General features: G+C 40.9%; 1 protein-coding gene across 5 annotated transcripts in view; it reads left to right on the top strand.

Moving 5' to 3' along the window:
• fbxo41 (F-box protein 41) overlaps positions 1-22,250 on the top strand; it is a 93,520-nt gene that overhangs the window by 26,455 nt on the left and 44,815 nt on the right. The window lies entirely within an intron of this gene.

Genomic DNA, 22,250 nt, shown 5'->3' with positions numbered 1-22,250 from the left:
TTTATTGAGAACTTTTGGGTTTTTGGACATTAATCAGACAGAGGTGGCTGTCACATGAACTCTTGACGATTTGTAAGTTCATTTTTCACGTGCACCTCACAGCAGGACATTGCCATTGCCAGTTGTGCTCTAGTGTTGCTTGGTTGGGGGCATTGGTTCCCAGCCTGGGGTCTGGGACCCCTGGGGGAGGAGGGGTGCCAAAGATCTCCAAAGGAGGACACTTCTGACATAAAAATGAAATTTCACCTATTCAGTGTCTTTCAGTCAGATGTTCCAACTTATTTAGATATAGACATCTCATTTCAATACACTCCAAAATATGTTGTTACATGTGTTGATAGATATTTTGACTTAATACAACAAATTAAACACTTTTTAATGTTTTTTAATGTTGAAGTAAAAAATTTGTCTTGACTTGTCAGGTGTGTAAGGCTAAAAGTAATTTTGGAGGAAATTCTAAACCAAGAATTAGACAATAAACTTGCTTGAATTTGAGCTTTTGCAGATTTGTAAATGAAGTAAAAGTCTTTACAATGTGAACTTGGGCTGACAGATTTTGGGAAACTAATCTAATAGTGTTGTATCTCCCCTAATATTACAATTTCAATTTAATATGCAATTATTCTTTAAGTTTTTGTGTTTTGATCATCAAAAAATAAATTATTCTAAACTAAAACAAACATGGTATTTGGTAGTTTAAACAAAGGCTGAGAATTTTTTAAAGAAATGTCTAATTGTAATTGTTTTTACTCTGCAAAAAAGTAGATTTTTTTTGCAAATTATTCTAGAAAAAAATGACACTTGAATCTGAATGGTATGAAGAATGTAACATCCCTGCCTCAAAAATGTAGTAAACTGATTTTTTTTAATATTTGCTTTTTTGGGGGTTTAAAAATTGCAGAAGGGGGTTGCTATTTAATCTAAATTTTGATTAATTTCCCATCCCTACCATCATGACCTTGCACACTGTCTTGTCTTAAATGCTCCAGACTATAACCTGCTGCAGTCACACAATGGCTCATTTCAACTTTGTATAAACATTTTTATCTGTTGTTGGCATTAGGAAGTCTGCATAACACCTTGGCAAACAGATTCGTCTGTCTCCCTTCATCCAAGTGGTTTGATCTCTCTCATTTGAAAAATCACAGTCAAGCACAATTAAAATGTCCTAGCAACTCCTGGTGCGTTTACTTTCAGGGGGTTTGTATTTTTTTTTTTTTTATGTCTTGCGTGGTCACTGCTCACAATAAATTTGAGTCTTATTACTTCACTGACTAAAACTTTCCACACTCCATTGAAAATCAGGTGCACATCCTTGGCCCTGCACACCTCTACTTGTATGAATTTTTATTATATCATCATTTTGTAATGAAACTCTGAAAATTGTATCCTATTAAAATTCCAAAAAAGTTGGACCGTTATGTGAATCATAAATAAAAACAGAATGCAATGATTTGCAGTTCATATAAAACCATATTTTATTCAAAATAGATTATGAAGACAGGCTGATAGAAATTGATTGCAATGACATCATAAATATATTTTTGACAGTAAAATTTATTTACAGTAAAATCAGACTGAAGAATTTTCAGTCTTGGACAGGCTGGGAACAGCTGAAGGTTTTTCTGAACCACCTGAAGAGTCTCTGGATTCTAGTCTTCTTGGCCTTCTTTTGCACTGGGACTTCAGAGATCGGTACAGCTGGAGCTCTGCTGGGCTGCTGAGTGGTCGCATCACCCTCCAGGACTGGAGCCATGTTTTGAGGTTCAGCTGGCATGGCATTGAGAGGTGCTTGCGACTGCGTCGCGGCAGCAGAGTCTGGTCCATGGTCCGGTAAAGGCTCTTCGTTTATGGCTAGAGTGACACCAGCGGGTTTGTCTTCATGATCCTCTGGGAGTGGTGGAAGAAAAACTGGAAAAGGTTCAGCTTCATGGCTTGGCTGCTCTTTCACGACTCCATCCCCCAGGACTGAAACCATGAGAGTGGGTTCAGCTGGTGGGGTAACTCGAAGAAGTGGTGACGGCGTCACAGCAGCAGAGACCAGTTCCTGGCCTGGTAAAGTCCCTTGTGGTTCACACTTAGTGACCACAGAGACAGCACTATTAAAATCTTCACAAAGCACTGGAGCTTGTGCTATATTGGGTCTTTGCTCCTGACTGGGCTGCTTGTCAACTACCACACCCCCCAGGACTGAAACCATAGTTTGAGGTTCAGCTGGCAGAGTACCAGTGGGTAATGGCGACTGCGTCGCAGCAGCGTGATCTGTTTCTTGGCCTGGTAAAGCCTGGTCTTCAGAGGTTTTGCTGAAGGAAAGAGCCCCATCAGCTGGTTGAAGGGGAGCTGGAGAGGGCTGAAAATTTTCTCCTGAGTCGTGGCTAGTCTGCTTTTTCACGACCCCACCCCCCAGGACTGGAACCAAGACTGGTGGCACAGCTGGCAGGGTATGATGGAGAAGTAGTGACGGCATCAAAGCAGGGTTTGATCCTGGACATGTTAGAGGCTCCTCTGGGGTAGTCTGACTGACAGCAGGGCATAGATGAGCCTGGCTTTGTGGGTCCTTGCTTCTATACAGAGTCTCCTGGGCAGCAGCGGTGACTGAGGATCTGTCAGTGGGGGTATCTGAGCAAGTCTGGTGGTCAAACAGGAAACAGACATCCCTCACTGCAGCACTCGTGATGTTTTTTAGCAGCTCTGCTTCGAGGTTGCAGATCATCCTCTTCAGAGTATCTGGAGAATAACTCTGCCTGAACTTTCCCTCTATTGAGCGGACCAAGTGGTCCCTCACAGTGCGGGGGAAGGTGACCTGGTGGATTGAGGTTGACAGTGATGACAATACACCATCAAGGACAGCTTTTGTCACACTGACAGCCAACTCAGAGAGCTGCTCAGAGGGCATGTCTCTAGATGTTGTCCGCTTAGGCACCCAAAGTGCTTGTACAACTTTGGGGACCAGCTCCAACACCACCTCCTGTGGGCTCAGCTGCTTGGAGATGGTAGCTTTCTGCTGCTGCTCAAGCAGAATTTGTGCATATTCACGTGCCTGGCTGAGGATCTTTGGATTCCTGTAGGAGGGAGGGATGTTCTTTGGGGAAACTAGCAGTCGTTTCGCCTGAAACTCCACATCTCTACTTTGCATGCTTGTATTGACCTCCCATACAAGCTTGAGGAGAGGCTTCACGTCTTCATCGAAGTCCTCCATTTCAAATTCCCACATCTGGACTCGTAGTGTTTTTTTGCTCTCCTCCACCAAAAGGTTGGTCATATCCTCCACAGTGACCTTTGAGGGGAGCTTGTTCTTCCGCTGAAGCTGCAGCAATTCAGTCAAAATCGCCACCTTGATTTTGAAAGATTGAATATGCCAGCAGATTTGCATGGCACGCTCAAAAATTGGTGTGTCAAACAACACACGTACAGGCCGGTAGATTCCTTCGTTGAACTCCATCGCCAGATCGATTCCAGAGGGTTTGTCATCATGATCCTCAGGAAGTGGCGGAGAAAAAAACAAAGATTCTGGTTGTTGGCTCAGCTGCTCGTTCACAACTTCACCCCCCAAGACTGAAACCATGAGAGTTGGTTCAGCTGGTGGGGTAACGCGAAGAAGAGGTGACGGCGTCACAGCGGCAGAGACCAGTTCCTGGCCTGGTAAAGTCCCTTGTGGTTCACACTTAGTGACTACAGAGACAGCACTATTAAAATCTCCACAAAGCACTGGAGCTTGTGCTATATTGGGCCTTTGCTCCTGACTGGGCTGCTTTTCCACAACCCCACCCCCCAGGACTGGAACCAAGACTGGTGGCTCAGCTGGCAGGGTATGATGGGGAAGTAGTGACTGCCTCAAAGCAGGGTTTGATCCTGGACATGTTAGAGGCTCCTCTGTTCTAGCCTGACTGACAGCAGGAAATACATGAGCGTGGCTTTGCGGGTCCTTCCTTCTATTCAGAGTCTCCTGGGCAGCAGCGGTGACTGAGGATCTGTCAGTGGGGGTATCTGAGCAAGTCTGGTGGTCAAACAGGAAACAGACATCCCTCACTGCAGCACTCGTGATGTTTTTTAGCAGCTCTGCTTCGAGGTTGCAGATCATCCTCTTCAGAGTATCTGGAGAATAACTCTGCCTGACCTTTCCCTCTATTGAGCGGACCAAGTGGTCCCTCACAGTGCGGGGGAAGGTGACCTGGTGGATTGAGGTTGACAGTGATGACAATACACCATCAAGGACAGCTTTTGTCACACTGACAGCCAACTCAGAGAGCTGCTCAGAGGGCATGTCTCTAGATGTTGTCCGCTTAGGCACCCAAAGTGCTTGTACAACTTTGGGGACCAGCTCCAACACCACCTCCTGTGGGCTCAGCTGCTTGGAGATGGTAGCTTTCTGCTGCTGCTCAAGCAGAATTTGTGCGTATTCACGTGCCTGGCTGAGGATCTTTGGATTCCTGTAGGAGGGAGGGATGTTCTTTGGGGAGTCTAGCAGTCGTTTCGCCTGAAACTCCACATCTCTACTTTGCATGCTTGTATTGACCTCCCATACAAGCTTGAGTAGAGGCTTCACATCTTCATCGAAGTCCTCCATTTCAAATTCCCACATCTGGACTCGTAGTGTATTTTTGCTCTCCTCCACCAAAAGGTTGGTCATATCCTCCACAGAGACCTTTGAGGGGAGCTTGTTCTCCTGCTGAAGATGCAGCAGTTCAGTCAAAATCGCCACCTTGATTTTGAAAGATTGAATATGCCAGCAGATTTGCATGGCACGCTCGAAAATTGGTGTGTCGAACAACACACGTACAGGCCGGTAGATTCCTTCGTTGAACTCCATAATAAAACTGTTTCTGTATATCATGCACAGAAAAAGCTCACTGAGATGATTGCTGAATGATTCAAATGTAACCAGACAAACTCGAACGTGGACCAACTTGGTTGAAACTCCAGGCTCAAAGGAGCTGACTGTGGCCAGAGGACAGCTTTATAAGATTCTTAGAATGTTCCATATGAGGTCACAGTAAAGATCAATGCAGTGCTCTAGAACTCTTATCACCATGGATATTTCCATATATGGATAGATAGATCATTTTTGTCTGTTTAATGAGGATTTTGTAATATTTCTTACAACAGTACAGCCAAAAACTACAAGTTTTATTGTTGAGACCGTCTTCCATGGATATGTTGTGTCATCAACATTTATACAGTTCCTTGAAGACTTCCCTTGCCTTATCTTCAGACCCTTTCAAAAATCAACAGCAATTTTAATTGTTCTGGTTTCCTACACACACTTACAAATCAAATTTAATTGATCAATGTATTTTTGTTTGTATAGCACCAACTCATAACTGAAGTTATTTCAAGACACTTTACACATGAGGGCAGGTCTAGTCCGTACTCTGTAGGGTGGGACAAAAAATCGATACACTGAAATATCGCGATACTTCCTGGCGTGTCACTCTATCGATATTTTGAAATGCAGTATCGATATTTATTTAGCTAATTATTTATTTTGTTGGTGCGGTAGTTTGTGGTGTAATATCCCCCCCTGACCGCTAGTTGGCGACAGGCATCGCCAGCTGGCAGTTGACTCTTGACTCTTCTCTCTTGAGACAACGAGATCACGCGAGACTTCCGGTCTGCGTGAGCCGGTTCCTTGTAGCTGAGCGACTTCTGCGGCATTCATGGTGGATGTGTCGACTTATTTTGGCTTCCAAAACATTAAAGACAGCACAAACTTAGACAGGAGTTAGACCGTCGTTTGTAAGATAAGCCACGCCAGAGTAAAACACTCAGACAACACGACGAATCTACAAGTTAGGCATCATCGCGTTAGCGCTACAGCTAACGGTTAACTTCAACAAACAAGCCCGTTGAAGCTACCGCTGGTCTCTACTCGTGCAACCATCACAGTTGTTTTATCTGCAAGGACCTGTCCCATGTAGTGTCAATAAGAATGACGACTTCGGTAATAAAATAAAGAAACACTGGCCCGTAACGTCATGCCCTCCACAAAACACAGTCCATCAGTCCTTAAAGCTGGATGTGACGATCAGCTCGTCTCCAATAGTCTTCCTCCACAAACACTTGGTCGTTATGTGATGACATAAAAACTGATATAACACCAAAATCTGAAAGATTTGAGCACATTCACTCTATAATAATATATTCCCCTTTCCTTAAAAAAAAATCACGGCAGCATTTTAATTATTTGCAACAAATGGGTAAAATCCTCATCTTCAGATTGAACAAAGATAGGTAAAATGCGAGATGATGCAGGATTACATATTTTTTAAATAGCTTAATTCTACATTGTTAAATTCCATATTAACTTAAAATTAAGTATTACGTTATATATATATATGTATATATATATATATAGATAGATATATATATATAGATAGATATATATGTATATATATACTACACACATATGTATAGACTTAATGCACTTCATATTCAGTATTTAGCTCAGTCTGTGTCAAATTCTGTGAAATTTACACTAAATTGAAGTGAATAAATTGAGAAATCCTGCACTTGACCATTTTACAACGATTTTGTATTCTGTAGTTAGACATATTTTGTGATGTATCGTTATACAATTTTCTTGCAATATATCAATTATCGCAGTATCGCTGTATTGTGATAATATCGGTATCGTGGACCATGTATCACGTATCGTATCATGAGGTACCCTGTAATTCCCACCGCTAGTACTCTCTGTTGTGGCGTATTTTATTAAAGACCAGTGTTAAACAAAGATATGGTAAAGCCTATACTCTATAATAATAAAGACCAGTGTTAATCACCATAAGCACACCACTAGCAGTATTTAGCCCTGCTACAGTAGCCACAATATCCTTCCCTTAGGAGGCAGGAATGTTACACAGACTACACTTTTGTCAACAGCTCTCTGCCAAAGTTACTGTAAGACATTTTAAGACCTAACCTGAGAAAAATTGATCCCACTTTTTGCACAGCAAACAGTCAAAAATGGAAGACATGTCAGATTTCTAACTACCCCAGCTGAATTTTCTTACCAAAGTCCTTGTAAAGTTAAATCCAAACTTTGTCCCTTAACACAATACACATGTTGGAATAAGGTTGCTGTAAACATGTGAAAACACTGAGATCTATGTGAGGTAAATCTCCCAAATCTATGAGGCACAGCTGCCTACGTGTCATTACAAGTATCATAATGGAGAGATTTGTGCCAGAAAACAGTAAACTGCATCCCCGACTCATGTCTTTCTGCTGTGACAGAGCCAGCTTTGTTCAGAAGCATTTTTAAAAATTATTTTAAAGGATCGTATTTCTAGTGAGTGGGTGTGGCTTGAGCTCATTCAACCAACACGCCCACACAGCAGATTTTACTGCCTTATTTTCATGATTTTGAAGTTTAAATTTATAAACTTATAGATGTTTCTCATGAATGAAATTTGGCCTGGTAGTTCATAAAGATAAGATGAGATAAGATAAACTTTAATTGATCTCCCCTTGGGGGAAATTTGGTCATTACAACAGCTCAACAAGAGACATATAAAAAATTAGCAATATAAAAAAAGTAAGGAATAAAATTTGCAAACAATATTTAGATATAGTACAACTACAATTAGCAATAATAACGGTGAGGGAAATTTTTACATATTTACATGTGTACTCCTTCACTTGTAAAAGGACTTAGACCAGACTACAAATAAAACACATGCAGTGTGCATGGTGCTGATGTGTAAGAGGGACTAATGTCCAAGTCATTATTACACATCTGAAACACATAACATAGTTACCCGTCATACAACAAACCTTAAACACACACAACACTGTACATGGACTTAAAACATACTGTATAGGTAATGGTAAGTGGAAAATAAACTTTTGGCCATTAAAGCCTAAATTAGATTGTTTCTGGTGTATTTAATGCCACTTTTCTATATCAGTATGCTGTATGATGATATTTGTTTTTATTACACATATTGCTGGTGTGCTGAGCTGATTCTAGTTTATCAAACATGTGTACACCAGAAATTTGGGTGTGTAGTCTTTTCCAGATCAGCATTTGTTAATCTGGATGTGAGCGTACGATATGCTCAAATCCCACGCCAAATCTAAGCTTGTGTACGAACGCTTTCGATTCAGTGTGCTTTTATTAAACTAAGTTGAGCAGCAAGAGCTTTCAGCTGATTTTCATTAGTTTGTTATATTTGGTGATTGTGTGTCAGTTAATTATTTATTTTAAAAATATCAGTAATATCACTTGAGAAATTAGCAGCAAAAATCTGGCAGTTATTCAGGGAAGGAAAAAAGGAAGAAACTTGAGTGGAAATAAATTAGACATTAAGTTTCTTAAGTAGGCAATATTTCACACCCCTGAGTTAAGGGTTTTAACAGGAAGATTAGTGTTGTACTCCAAACTATTTGACTGTATAAATCTGTAGTGCGTGTTCAAGAGCTGATGGTAAACAAACACTAACATTAATTTATATTTGATCATAATCAATCAGCATATTTGGTTACTTACATAATCAATCTAATCCACCAGAGTGAATGTAATTATGCATGGCTCAAGGCTGACAGAGGCAGGACCTCATCCAGAGATCTGTATTCTAATATCAGCTGGGGTTTGGATGTCCAACACTGTTAACCACAGCAGTGATTTCCTTTAATTTTGTGTTACCTCTCTTTTAATTCTCTGACATGGGGATTGAAACCATGATAATGGGAGCAGGTATTGCCGTTTTACCAATCTACATGTTTTAAACTGTGGGGGTGAGGCCAGCTGAACTGTGAATATACTAAGGCTTGTTATTCAAATGACGTTTGTATTTATCTGTCAAAAGAGAGTCGATGCTCAACAGATCATCAGATATCATATTTTAAGGCAAAGGCAGACCATGGGAAAAGGACTGGGTAGGCTTTTTTTTTTTTTTTTACATTTTGTTGGCTGGTAGATGCTCCAGATACCCACATATATGATCAAAAATACTGAAGAAGTGAGCTTTTCTTGATAAGTCCTGTTGAAGTTGCACTCTGTTATAGGCACTCTGAAAAGTGAACACAGTCATTGTATGTTGCTGTTATTTGCTGACAGCAAAATTGGACAGGAGTTAGCACAGGTGTACCTGATTGCTGTGCTGCACGTGAATAAAAAGTGACTTCTCTCTGGAGGGGGCTTTAATATTCAGTTTGTGAGTCTGCATGTCTGCCTGGATAAGAGTCAGAAGACCAGGACTCAACTGAAGCTGATTTCTGTTTGAAATGACTGTTAGACGTTTTTTACCCACTTCTATAGCGGGTGTTAAGTTGGGCTATCAGTGGCAATGACTTTGTTTTGTGTATGAGAGTTTAAGCTGGCTGTGATGGTATTACAACAACCCAATTCACCGCAGAAGTACCTGTATGCCTCCTTTAACCCTTTGTACACCACTCATTGAAATACTTGAAATATCACAATTTAAGCTCTAGAATATTATGGTGGACATAGGTTAAGAAAATTACCAAATATGGTCCCTTGCCTGTTAATAGTAAGAAAGAAAATCCATAAAGTGCAATCAGATTAAGATGTCAATAGTGGAAAATAAATACATATAGAGTCTAATGAGTTTTTACTTACATATTAGCAGTGATGAGGCTCACAATTAAAGCAAGACCTGATTTATGCCATTTAGGTTAAAGGAATCTGTTATACTGTTGTAAAACGGAATAAGATCACATGTATGTCACTATTTATGCCACTTAGTTTTCTTTAAAAGTCCACCAGGGTGAGCGCAGATGGTCGAGTGGTCTCAGGCGTACCCATGTAAGCGGGTGGCCCAGGTTCGAATCCAGCCTGTGGCCCTTTACCGCATGTCTCTCCCCACTCTCTTCCCTGTTTCCGAGTCTATCTGCTGTCCTTACTCTATCAAGTAAAGGCATGAGAAGGCCCAAAAATAAATCTTAAAAAAAAGTCCACCAGGAAAGGTTAAAAAAAAAACAAAAAAAAATAAAAAAACATTACAAATACTAAATATCTCAGTTCAAGCAGTAATAAGGCTGCCAGTAAAAACTGATAAAAACCACAAAAGTATAATAAAGCTATTACAAGGTTATAAAACTGACAAAAAAATCACACCTTTTTTATTTTTTAACATCTTGAAAATTTCTATAAATTAGTAAAATTTACTACTGGATTGCTCTTTAATTTTTACAAACCTTAAGCAACATCCAGCTACACTATAGAGTACTCTAAATCTATAGTATGGTTTCTAGAGCTGGCCTTATGTATTATTATATAATAGGGGTGTGACGAGATCTTGTGCCACGAGATCTCGCCAGATCAAACGCCATGAGATTTCTCGTTGTGGAAGAATCAATCTTGCAAGATCAATATTGCGCAGACACTTGGAGCAGCAGCTCTCCTTACAGAAAACAATACCAAACTGGAAGTTATAAAAGATCAAAAACATGTCCTGGACACTATAAAACTGTTGGTGAGAGAGCGAATGAGTAAACGGAGCTGATCTGGTATCCATTAAGATGACCACTCCAACCACCCTCTTGCGTGCGCTGCTTGGTCCGCACATGATCCACCTATGCATCATCATAACGGTGTGAATTGATGAAATGCTGCTGGTGAAAGCCTGTGCATGAGGAGAATACAGTGTTTATTTAGTTCATGTATGCGCGCAGACTCGCTCGTAGTGCCGTTGTTTGTGACTTTGTAACTTTGAGTCACGGCTTCGTCATGTCTCCCTCTCGTCTCATGGTCTGTCAGTCAAACATCCATCGGCTGTTGGCTGTGAGTATGATCAGTCAGAAGCTTTACATGTGTAGCGCAACGGGTCTGCATATTGCAGTGGTAAACTAAGCAAAACAAACTCTGTTTGAGCGCCACAGAGTCCACTGTTAGTTCCAAAAACCAAAGTTAGAGCGTCAGTTAAACGCGCCCTGTTTGTCGTATGACAGCATACAGAGACACACACTCACTCACCAACGCACACACATTAACACACGCTCATCCGTGCGTTGTGTCCAACACTGTTAAAGCTCATATGAGAAAAAAAGACCACAAAACGATACAATAACCTATTTCTTTAAATTACGTGTTATTGATTTAAAGATTTATTTTGAGTGTTTTAAATATGGATCTCCTTAAAGAGGATGAAAAATAGTTTGATTTTACTGATGCAGCTCTTTATATTTCAGTCTATTGTAAACAGTGCTTAAAGTACTTTTAAAATAATCTAAATGCTTTTATTATATATAAGTTAGTATAATATTAACAATAGTTTTTGTAATTGTAGTGATGAGTGCATAGTGTAGTAAATTAAAGATTAAGTAGGCTGTTAAAATGAAAGGTTTGACTTGAAGAGCACTAAAATGTACAGTTTAAGTCAAAGTTAGACAAAACATACTCTTTGGAAGCATTAATTGCCTGTTCAGTACTTAATTCAAACATTTTTTAATAGACCTGAATGTGTTGCAATTATGACTTTCAGTTGTATAAAGGACATATTATCCACCCATCTATTTTTTTCCAAAATTAAAAAAAAAGTGTAAAATCTCGTCTCGTGTCTCGTGGGCCCAAATCTTGTCTCGCCTCATCTCTGATAAGTGTCTTGTCACACCCCTATTGTATAGACATCATTTTGCTCCCCTAAGTGGCTTTTGTCCAAATATGGTTTCTTCATTTTTCATGCTAAAATAGCTAAAAGCAAGAGCTCGTACGCAGACGGAACCTATCATGACATTTGACCTCTATTCACCTTTTCAATATGTAAGTATCATCAACTTACCACGGTTAGTTATGATTTAAGGGCTGTATGTTTGGGACCAAAAGAGACATAAAACTGCATTTTTCCAGTTTTGGAGGAAACAGGGCGTTTGAGACACTCTAAGCCACTCCTGACTGGATGGATGGTGTGATGTCACTTTCCTTGGTGTTGACTGATCGTCACTGATTGGTTGAGAAAAATCATTCTAATTCCACTGCATCACAGAGAGCTGGGGAGCACAAAGGAAGTGACCATGAATGGTTCCTTGCCCCATAAAGGGTCAAAAATAGTGATGTTGCTTGATCTACTTACCAAACTCATTTTCCAAAGCTTGTGGTCACTCCTTGAGGCCTGTGATGGAAGCAGGCAGAGCATGAAAGCAGTGGTGTGAATTCAAATCAGTTTGCCCTTGACCTCAGTACAGATAGCTCTTATAAATGAATCTTATTGTCATGCATGCAATCTCTAACACACACTCCTCTCCTCTCCTTCACCTCTGCCTCTATGCTGATGGAGTATTTCTCAGGCGTTTCCTCCCACCAGATGTGGTCAGCATCTGTCCCGCTGCTGTCTCCGTATACCTGTGCCCTGTAGCGTCAGTTAGCTGCTCAGACTGAGTGGAGAGTTAGACAGGAACAGCTGGGCGTACAGCAGGGATGTCTGGTAACCTCCTCCATCCATCTCTCCCCGTCTTTCTCAGACCAATCCCCTCCATGAAAATACCGTGCTGCTTCATATGACGGTTAAAAGCATGGCTGCTTTAAATAGAGGGAGTAGTTGGATGTAAATCACAGCGTGGAGATGCAAGTTATGCTGGCTCTGAATCTGATGAACATGATTTGCAGTTCTCCCACAGCATGGCAGAGAGAGAGTGAGAGTAAAGCAGAGTTTTATTGTTGAATTTAATCTCATAGGAATTTATGGTGTGGTCTCAACATCAGCGCTATTTATAATTTGGCTGGCCAGAAGCCTCACAAACATGTATAACGAAAGGAAATGAAGTTAGTGCAGTCATCTCCTTTTTCTACAGCATGTTTTCCCCTCTTTAAAAATTCATGCAACTGACTTAGCATGAAAGAGTCCTATCAATGTGAGAGATAGACAACTCATTATTTATTATAAGTGATCATGCGAGGGGATAATGATGCACATAGTCAGACTAAGGCTAAAAAAAAATTATTCTTTTTGTTTGTTAACATCATATTTGATTTTATAAAAACAAGATGGTGATGTTTCCATGGCCTCCACAACCACCAGCTCAAGTGTTTATGTGGTTTGTGTCATTCAAGGCTCATATTGAAGTCATCTGGTATCTGTATTGTGTTTTTTATCTGTCAGGACATCCTGACTCGTCTCTCTATCCCCCCTGGTTTTTTATCACTTCCCCTCAATTTCTTTATCAGGACTGGGTGTCAACAGGCCGGAGACAGAAAGGCGCTCTAGGCCTCTAATCTCATCACTAAAACACAAATCACTGCATTGTATGTGCCTGGGTGTGAATATGCTCTATGGTGATTCTGTGTGAAGGAACCAATAAATAATGTTCGTATAAATGTGATTGCTTAAGGCAGGTTAAAGTTGGCCTTGAAATACTCATGGAAGCTGCTGTTTTGTTGCTGGATCTCCTTCATGTTTTGTGCTGCTCCGAGCCCAGTGTCCCTTTAACCCAAAATAAACTGTAGGCAGAAAATATCACTGATCAGGACGTTGCTGATGATGTGGAGACCGTAGGTGTCCTTGTGGAGGGTCCTTGGATGCTGTCATCAAATCTGCCATTGAAGAACATGGAAGTTGTAGAGCAGTTTAACTACCTTAACTGCAAGGCTGAGATAAACCGCAAACCCATGACGCATGGGGGGAGTGGGCTCGCTGAGCAAGGCAGTGTGGCATTCCTATTATCTGAGCTTGTGTATGACAGTCAGAGTCTTTTGGCCCATGGTCCTTCCAGTCCTTTCTACTCTTGTGAGGCCTGGATGTTGGTGCCGACTGGACTCCTTTGTGACAACTTCCCTGCATTTTTTGGTATCATTGGCTAGACTGTGTGTCTGATGCTGACAGAAGACCAGGGATTGGATTGGTCAGCTGCTTCATGCTGGAATGGCAATTGCGCTTTACGGGCACCTTGCACGTTTTCCTGGGCCTGATACAACTCATTGCATACTGGGTGCCCATGACCCAGTGGGCTGGTACAGGGCTGGCCTGGAGGGGTCAGCTGGGAAGATAGCTGGAGAGTTGGGGCATGGGTCTGGTGCAGACCTGGACGATGGCCATCAGGAGGCCAGAGCAGTAGTGCAGGAGCGAAGTGCCAGACAGGCATATGCTTCTGTACATGGCCGGACCTGTGGAACACGATGACCAACCACAGCACACCACACACTAACAGATTCTGTTCACCAACAACCAGAGTCTCTGCCCTTACAATTTCAGTCTAATTCCCCTCCTTGCCAGTTTAGTTATGGTTTGCTTTACAAGACATGTTTTATGAACACAAAAATCAACAAGTTGGTCCTCCATTTCTAAGCCTAATTTAATGCTAATTGCTTATTATCGTAGCTTGGTTGTGGATGTGCTTCTTTCTTTAGTCAACTTGCCTCCTTATTGGCTATCATTTCATCATTCCATATCACAGTCGACAGCGTGCATGCTCAGCTGTCACACTCAGCAGAATTTCTTAATTTTTATGATTTCAAATTGGGGTAGCCTTGATCATCTTCCAACCAGATCAGGTAGGGAAAAGTCTTTCTTAACTAATTTCACAACACAGGGAATTCTGTTTAGATAGTCTCTAAGGTATCGTAGGATAATCAGGCCTTCAATGATTTTGGTTAGAAGGGGGAAAACAGACATTAAATTGCTGATTATTTCATAGTCCATACACTTAGTAGTATTCCTAAAAAATATACAGTGCAAATAGATGTGTATGTTCCGGGGTCATGTGTGCCACCATTTATTTTGTTTTTTTGTTCATTTTACAAATGCTAGTTCAGGCAGACATCTCAAGCTTCTCTGATTTTTCACTGGACTTGAATCAGTCTTCTTGACAAACATCCTTTAAGCCCCAAATGTAATTTTGACTCCGTTTTGAATTAAATGATCTAGAGGATTGTTGTTGTTTTTAATGTGACACTTTTTTGTACCGTGAGTGAAGTTATCTGCTGAGTTAGTGACTTTATGTGTGTAGAACGAGGTAAAGCAAAGGGTGATGTACAAGAACTGATTGAAGGATAGTCCCTAGCTATCTTTCTTTCTCCATCATTAGCAGAGAACACCCTTCCTTGCCACAGCTGTAAAACACGATGGTGAATCTGATTAAGCGGAGAAAGTGCATAATGTGTCAATAATCAGAATAAAACATTTTTAAAAGCTTTAAGTGTTAAAATTTGACACCGTAAGAGAGTTAAGATGTTAGCACTTTGCAAGGTGTAAAGTAACTCAGAAACTGTGAGAATTTTCTACACTCAGAAAAAGTGTTTAACTTAACACTATGAAAGTTGAATTCACACTCATGGTTTCGCTGTGTAAACAGCAGGGCTGAACGTTTGGCAAAAATAATCTAATTGCGATTTTCTTTCCCCAATATTGCATCTGCAATTTAATACGTGATGATTATTAGGTTCCTCATCTTATGCTTTATGCTATAAAGGAGGCGGCTGGGATGGGGGAGGTGATTCTTGCCAGCAGCAGCGTGCTGCATTAGTATGATGCAAGGAGGGATTATATGAGCAGTACGTCATATTTGAATGGACCACTGTGTTGAGAGAAAGAGCTGTGATTGGCTGTGGGAACTGGGAGGCAAAAATTGGTATTCGCTGGCTATCAGCTGATCATGGATGGGTATATGGCTTCCGTGAACTAATGATAAGTTTCATCAGTATAAGATAGAATTAAAAAATGTCTAATTGCAGTTCTTTTTCTCATATTGCAAATTTGGTATCCATTGCTTTATTGAAGGGGATTATTGTTTTTATGTCACTTGTTTTGATTAAGAAAAACACATAAAACAGGAAAAGGAGGATTTTTGTAAACCATTCCAAAAGAAAAATGCTTGATTGTTTGCATATTGTGCATAAAGTCTTTGCTGCTGTGAAACAAATGTGTCAAAGTTGTATTTTGACACATTTCAAGTTAAGAAATATTGCATCTTCTACGATTTGTAAATTGCTGCAGGCCATGTTGCCATTTAATCTAATTTGCGGTTTTGCGGTTCATTTCCCAGCCCTAGTAAACATTATAAACCACTTAAAATGTGAGCTGTCCAACTGAACTGATGTGTATGTCTTATTCCATAGTTATATGGAGATTCTTCACATGTAATTGAAGCTTACTTATTCAATCTTGTGCCAGAGTGGTACAAAGAGTGTTCATTTCACCAAAGAGGCTGAAGACAAATGTTCTTTTCTTCTATTGAGTCCAGTCCTTCTCCCTTAAAGGTCACTGTGTCTTGGCTTGTTTTTCCAAACCTGGCGGCGTCAGACTGGGAAGGTCATTCTCTTAAACCCCTGTTTGCCTCCTGGATGTGCCAGCAGCTCCATCTCTCCCTCTTTCTGCTTCTCTTTCACGGTTTTTCTGCGTCTGTGTCTCCGAGGAGAAGCTGGCAGTCAAACAGAAAGCTCATTCAGACTCTGAACTGCATAGCTGGTCTGAGGTGGAAAAAGAGCATCACACTCGGTGAATGTTCAGCAGGGTTGATGACTAAGCAGTAGTTAACAGACACGGAGCAGATTATTGGCTTAAAGATGTCTGCCTAATGCACCCAGCTGATTTTTTGAAGAATGCTGAAGCTCACAGGGAGGTTGGGGAGTCTGTGAGACTCCTTTGAGGAGATGTGCACCATGTTTGTACATGCATTGTCAATGCTAAAAATGTGAGTCACCTCCCTTTGAGTTGCTATGCAACCACAGGAAACTCCTACGACCAGCTTTTGCTGCGAGCATCAATATGCATAAAATCATGACACAACATAATAATTTATTCAGCACACAAAAACACTGTAAACATTTATGAAAAGCATGCCTGAGGTACAGTAAGTCTTCAGACTAATCTCAGCGTATAGCTTAGTTTCATTCACAAACAACAATACACACAAAAATCACGTTGGTAGTGACAGTCACAGATATGCCTTGTGATAAACATCACTCTACGCTGTAGCATCTAAACTGAATGAATAACAGAGTCCCTTGAGCGTGGCTGTTAAGTGGTTCAGTGGCAGCTGGAAGAAACGCGAGGAGCTGTAATCAGCACAAACTGCAGCCGGAGGAGGAATGAGAAATGGTGGGGCGGTTATCTCCATCATTTTAGCGTGCTGCACATTCCCCCACATTAGAGAAACAACCTCATTTTGAGTCTGTCACGGAAATGCTTTGAATATTTTCAGACATTTCCAGCCATTATGGATGTCTCCAAGATATACAGCAAGGTTCATTTAGTTGCAATGGTATTATTACTCACTAATAGGCCAATTGTCTTATTATTGTTCCAGTAGATTATTTTGAAGTGCTTTCTAATTAACTATGATCTTGTCTGTAACATTTAATACGGCACAGATTGGGATCTGTTTTAATGATGGCTGGCCTCGCCGAGCGCTCCTGCAGGAGGACATTACACTGCTCTGTGCTTCAACAAGCCGTCAGATTATCAGACGATTCTTTTTATACTTAATTGTGTCTCATCTCCTGGGAAAGGTTTGTGTGAGATGTACAGTATCATTAAACCTTGTGCAATCCTCTCAGCCCTGTACTCCAGCTCTGAACCAAGGAAAAGCTCGGAAGGTCTGCTGGTTGATCAAGCTGTTTATCAGTAAAAGGAGGTTCTGATTTGGTGTTTAAGTGGAGAGACTGGAGCAGAGATCTGACTTTAGAGCATTCTTGCAACCAAAAAGTATGCTTTTTATTGTTTTTAACTGGAGACTAACGCATTTAGTTATTGATTTTTTCATTGACATGCAATAAAGGAAACATCTCTTTGGAGAATCATTTGACACTAACTGATGCACATAAAGCCCAAGCACAGCACAGAGTAACAACAAAAAGTAGGTTTTTAAATCACTGAATAAAGCTTTGTGTCTTGACTTTCTGTTGCTGGTCAGGAAGTGGGGGACAGCCATTAAGAATGGATGGGAACAGAGGAAAGTTTCAAGTTTCACCAGTTCTGTAGACCTCCTTGTGTCGTCTATAACCAGTTAAAGGGAGACAAGACTCTTGAGGAGTCTTGTACTGAGCTCAGAGGCTAGTTGAGCCCGTTTAATAGGAGTGTAAATCACTTGTTTTATCACCATATGATATTGATATTTTGGAAAAAGATATGTTATTTTCCAATATCGAAAATTTGCCACGATAAGATTTCGATTTAATTCAGTAGTATGCATCAACAACGCTCGTGCTACTTCAGCTGTAACGAGGTGAGAGGGGTATTTATTAGGGGTGTAAAGGTATGTGTATTCGTACAGAAACCGATTTGGTACGGGCCTCTTGGTACAGTACAGACGTGTACCGAATGAATACATGTGGAGCCAAGCTCATACACAGAAGGAAAACCAGAAAACAACTCACTGTCACACTGTCCTGACAACCACACAACCACAGCAAATGACAGGAACAGCCTTATATTCCCAGATAAAAGTGTCCTGTTTAGGAGCACTTTGGACAAAGATAACAACAATAGCGCTGACATTATTCTGCAACTGTGTCGTTAAAAGCACGTCATCCAGCAGACCAATCAAAGCATTTTAAAAAGCACCACTCAAACAAGAACGTCACTGTAAAGAGGAGGAACAGCAAAGTCTTACCAGCCAGTTATAAATGTCTTATTCTTTAAGATCATTTTTTATTATAACACAGGTGCTCTGGCTCTGTTAATTTTACCTTCATATGTCAGCCTCAAAGGAGGGAGAAACAGACTCTGCAGCTGCATCCTACGTGGAGTTATCCTCAGATTTCACATGGCTCTAACCTCTTTATCCACCAAGAAGGGCTGTTAAAAGTTCTCCCAAACTTTGTAGTAGGTCCCATTGATTAAAAAAGTAATCCAGTGCTGAAACCCGTGTTGAAATCGGCAGGAAAGATGTTAATTAGCATATTTAAAAAGCTTACGCACGGTAGTATGATGATGCGTTCAAATTTTGGTGTTTAAAGAATGGGTATAAATATGTCAATATATCAATGAAAATAACCTAGTAACTCAAAAATGTATTTCTTTACTAATATTTTTAATCATTGAAGAACTTTTGGAAGGAGGTTACAGCATTATTAATAATATAAATATAATTTATTCAGCCTATTTATTTTAATACAATTTAATTTAAAAATTAAAATGACCTTTTATTTATTTACTTCAACTACTGTACCAAAAACGTCACCAAACGGTGACTTCAAAACTGAAGTACGTACCGAACCGAAATTTTTCTGTCCCATTACACCCCTAGTATTTATCCATGAAGGATCTCATATGGTGGTTGTGTACAGATAAAAATGCAGACGTAGTCGGCAAAGTAAGGTGAGAGGTGCGCCCTGGCCCAGTTGGTGCTAACACTAGCTTGTTGTGAACGCTGCCTGGGTGGAAACTGTCAACAGATATGCAGGGGGAATTTCATATCATATCACTTTTTCAGGCTTTTCTAATGAAAATATGTGCCCCTGGCCTTCCCACAATCCCTCCAAAGTAACCGGAAAAATCCATTCCTCCCCCCACCTCTCTTTCTCCACCTTTCAGAAAATGTGTGCTACAACAAGCCGTTCTAAGAAATATTCCCCTCATGACCTCATGTGGGGAGTTAGCCCCGCCCCCATGTTCTGTTGGCCCTCCCTGCTCGGAAGAAAGTTCCGCCCTCCTCTTCTGATCCTGTCAGGAGAAGCCATTAAGCCACATACATTTCCTGGGAGGGGCGTGGTCAGGGGTGGAGTCAGGCTGCTCAGTAACATTTAAAGCCACTGACACAGAAACATCTTGTTCTAAGCAGGACTGAAACAGAGGGGTTTTTTAGACAAAATTCCAATACTGGAGTGTTTTTTTAGCAACTAACATCACAGGCATGTTTTGCGGAGACCAATATAAAGTTGTCTTGAAAGGGTAAAATAATTATGTCCCCTTTAACATCCTCTGGCATTGCTGTGTTGTCAAACGTGAGAATGGATGTTATTTCTGTAACTGTACAAACAGGAGAAGGCCAAAATGTTGCAGTGTTGCAGTTGTTTAACATTTTGCAGGTGAAAAGGAGCAGAGCAGTACAGAGGAAAGTCCTGTGAGGTTTTCATATCATATTCAGCACACACACACACACAGTTACTGCGGTAAACCTGAAAGTGGATTTATTCCTATAAGCGGCAGTGATAAAGAAAGAGCTCTAGCTGACAGCACTAAATGCCTCACAGAACATGGAAGATTCTTGCTATTTGCTGTCACTGTGTCTCCTTTCAAAAACAGGTCGTTTTTTTTCACCAAACAGCTGTTTTGAATGCAAGTGAAGCTGTCAGGGCTGGACTTACTTGCCTCATTAATGGCAGAGTCTGAAAAAGCATGTCGTGTTTGCATGGCAGGACATCTGAAGGCTTTTTAATGAAAAGAAATCACAGGGGAAAAACGTGATCTGGAGGACATCTAAGAATGAGGGGGGCTGGACTTGAAAATGAGTTTGACAGCTGGCATAATGATTGGTGTAATCAGGGGTATGTCTGATTATAATGTGTGGTGCATGCATGAATATGTCAAAGCACAGGACAGTGGAAGAGTGTTTGGATGAACCTTGCAGAAACAGATGTTTAAGATAGTAAGATGCTTGCTGCACATGCATCCAAAAGAATCCTTAAATTCTGCCTGTTTTTCAGGTGGCATGTACTATTAGCATTGTACGTGAGTATTTCTGCAGGGAGATAAAGCTATAATGTAAAATACAAGACGGTTTAGAGGGAATTCAGATTTCCTGCATCGATATGAAGTGGCTTATTGGAAAACTGATGTGAGATATCCCATATTGAAGCATATGGATGATCCGGTGGACGTTAGCCTTCAGTCGGAGCAGGATTTATGAGAAGAAGCCCACTCATGTCTGTCATAAAATGGAAGAGACTGACGTGTGCGTCCTTGAGGCCGGATGAGAAGCTTTGAGCACAAAAAGGAAACAGGAAGGAGGCTGCAGCCAGGCTGCCAGTGGACACGTGTCTCTTCTTCTCATTTTGTTAAAGCTGACATGAAAGGTTGAAGTAACCGCTGTGTGCAGATCCACTCTGATTATCGGAGTGTACGACGCTCAGAGGATGCAGTGGGGTTTAGTGTCAGGATGTGTTTGGTTCCTCAGATGAAACACGATATTGAGACAAAGCTGTCATGATTTATCTCTCTCGTTGTGTGAGCTGTCAAACAGCATCGAGCTGCATGAGTCATTGTGGTGTGTATGGTGTGTATAGGGTGGAATGAATGTATACATTACATAAGTCTACAGTAGAGCTGGAGAGTATCTGAAAATTATGTAACAGCCAATGGAAATGGACAGATGGGAAATTTATTTTCAAGATTAAAGGCCATCAATTCACCATGTAGGCTTCTATGATGTGAAGATTTGGTGTTATTTCTGAGTTTTACACTGAAATCAAAATGATTACTGTTTTTTGTTTTGCTTTTATTTGTAGGACAGCTGAAGAGACACAGGAAAGGCCTGCAGACGATGTATTGAGGATAAAGTCTCAGGGTGTGGGCTGCTTACTCTACTGACCTGAGCCTTGATTCACTTTTCTGATACTGCATAGGTTGAATGACTTAAAGGTACAGTCTGTAAAATTAGGCAGCATTTAGCTGAACAAAATAATTGCAAACTATGGATAAAACTCCTTTTTTGTAGAGTGTAGGGATCGTACTGAATGTATGTAGAAATTATCTGATAACTGCAGCTCTGCTTTGAGTTTGCATCAAACTCCACATGAACAGCCAAGCAGGCTTTCATAGGTTTCACACTGAGGCCCATATCAGTGGAGGGATACAGTGATGGTTGTCCTTCTGGATCTTCGTCCCATCTCCACACAGGATCTCTGGAGCGCAGTCAGAATGACCGTCAGGTTCTTGGTCACCTCTCCTTCTAAGGCCCTCCTCCCTTGATTGATCAGTTTGGCTGGGCAATCAGCTCTTGGAAGAGTCCTGGTTGTGCCAAACTTCTTCCATTTAAGTATTAGGGAGGCCACTGTGCTGTGTGCTATGGGGTACTGAGTGTAGATTAATGAGAATAAAAAGGTTTTTTTTTCGACTGCAGCATCAGGCTGAAACATAACAAAAAAGAAACAAAGGTAAAGGGGGTCTGAATTACTTCTGAATCCACCATAACCGCTTCTAATGGGCGCTTTTTTAGAAAAAATTGTGACTTTGTCTTTACTTACAGGCGGCTGTTGCGTCCATCTTAATTTCAAGTCCATGAACCAGTTCACCTGCCCCCTGCTGGTCAATAGAAAGAATGCAGCCGAGAATCAATCAGCTTCACTGCAAGGAGGCTATGTCCACTACTTATATGTGTAGTCTTTGGTTACAGCTTTAAATGTTCTGCATGTT

The sequence above is a fragment of the Cheilinus undulatus genome, linkage group 4, assembly GCF_018320785.1.
Source record: "Cheilinus undulatus linkage group 4, ASM1832078v1, whole genome shotgun sequence".
NCBI lineage: Eukaryota > Metazoa > Chordata > Actinopteri > Labriformes > Labridae > Cheilinus > Cheilinus undulatus.
The sequence above is the reverse complement of the archived record's forward strand: the minus strand, read 5'-3'. Positions and strand labels throughout refer to the sequence as shown.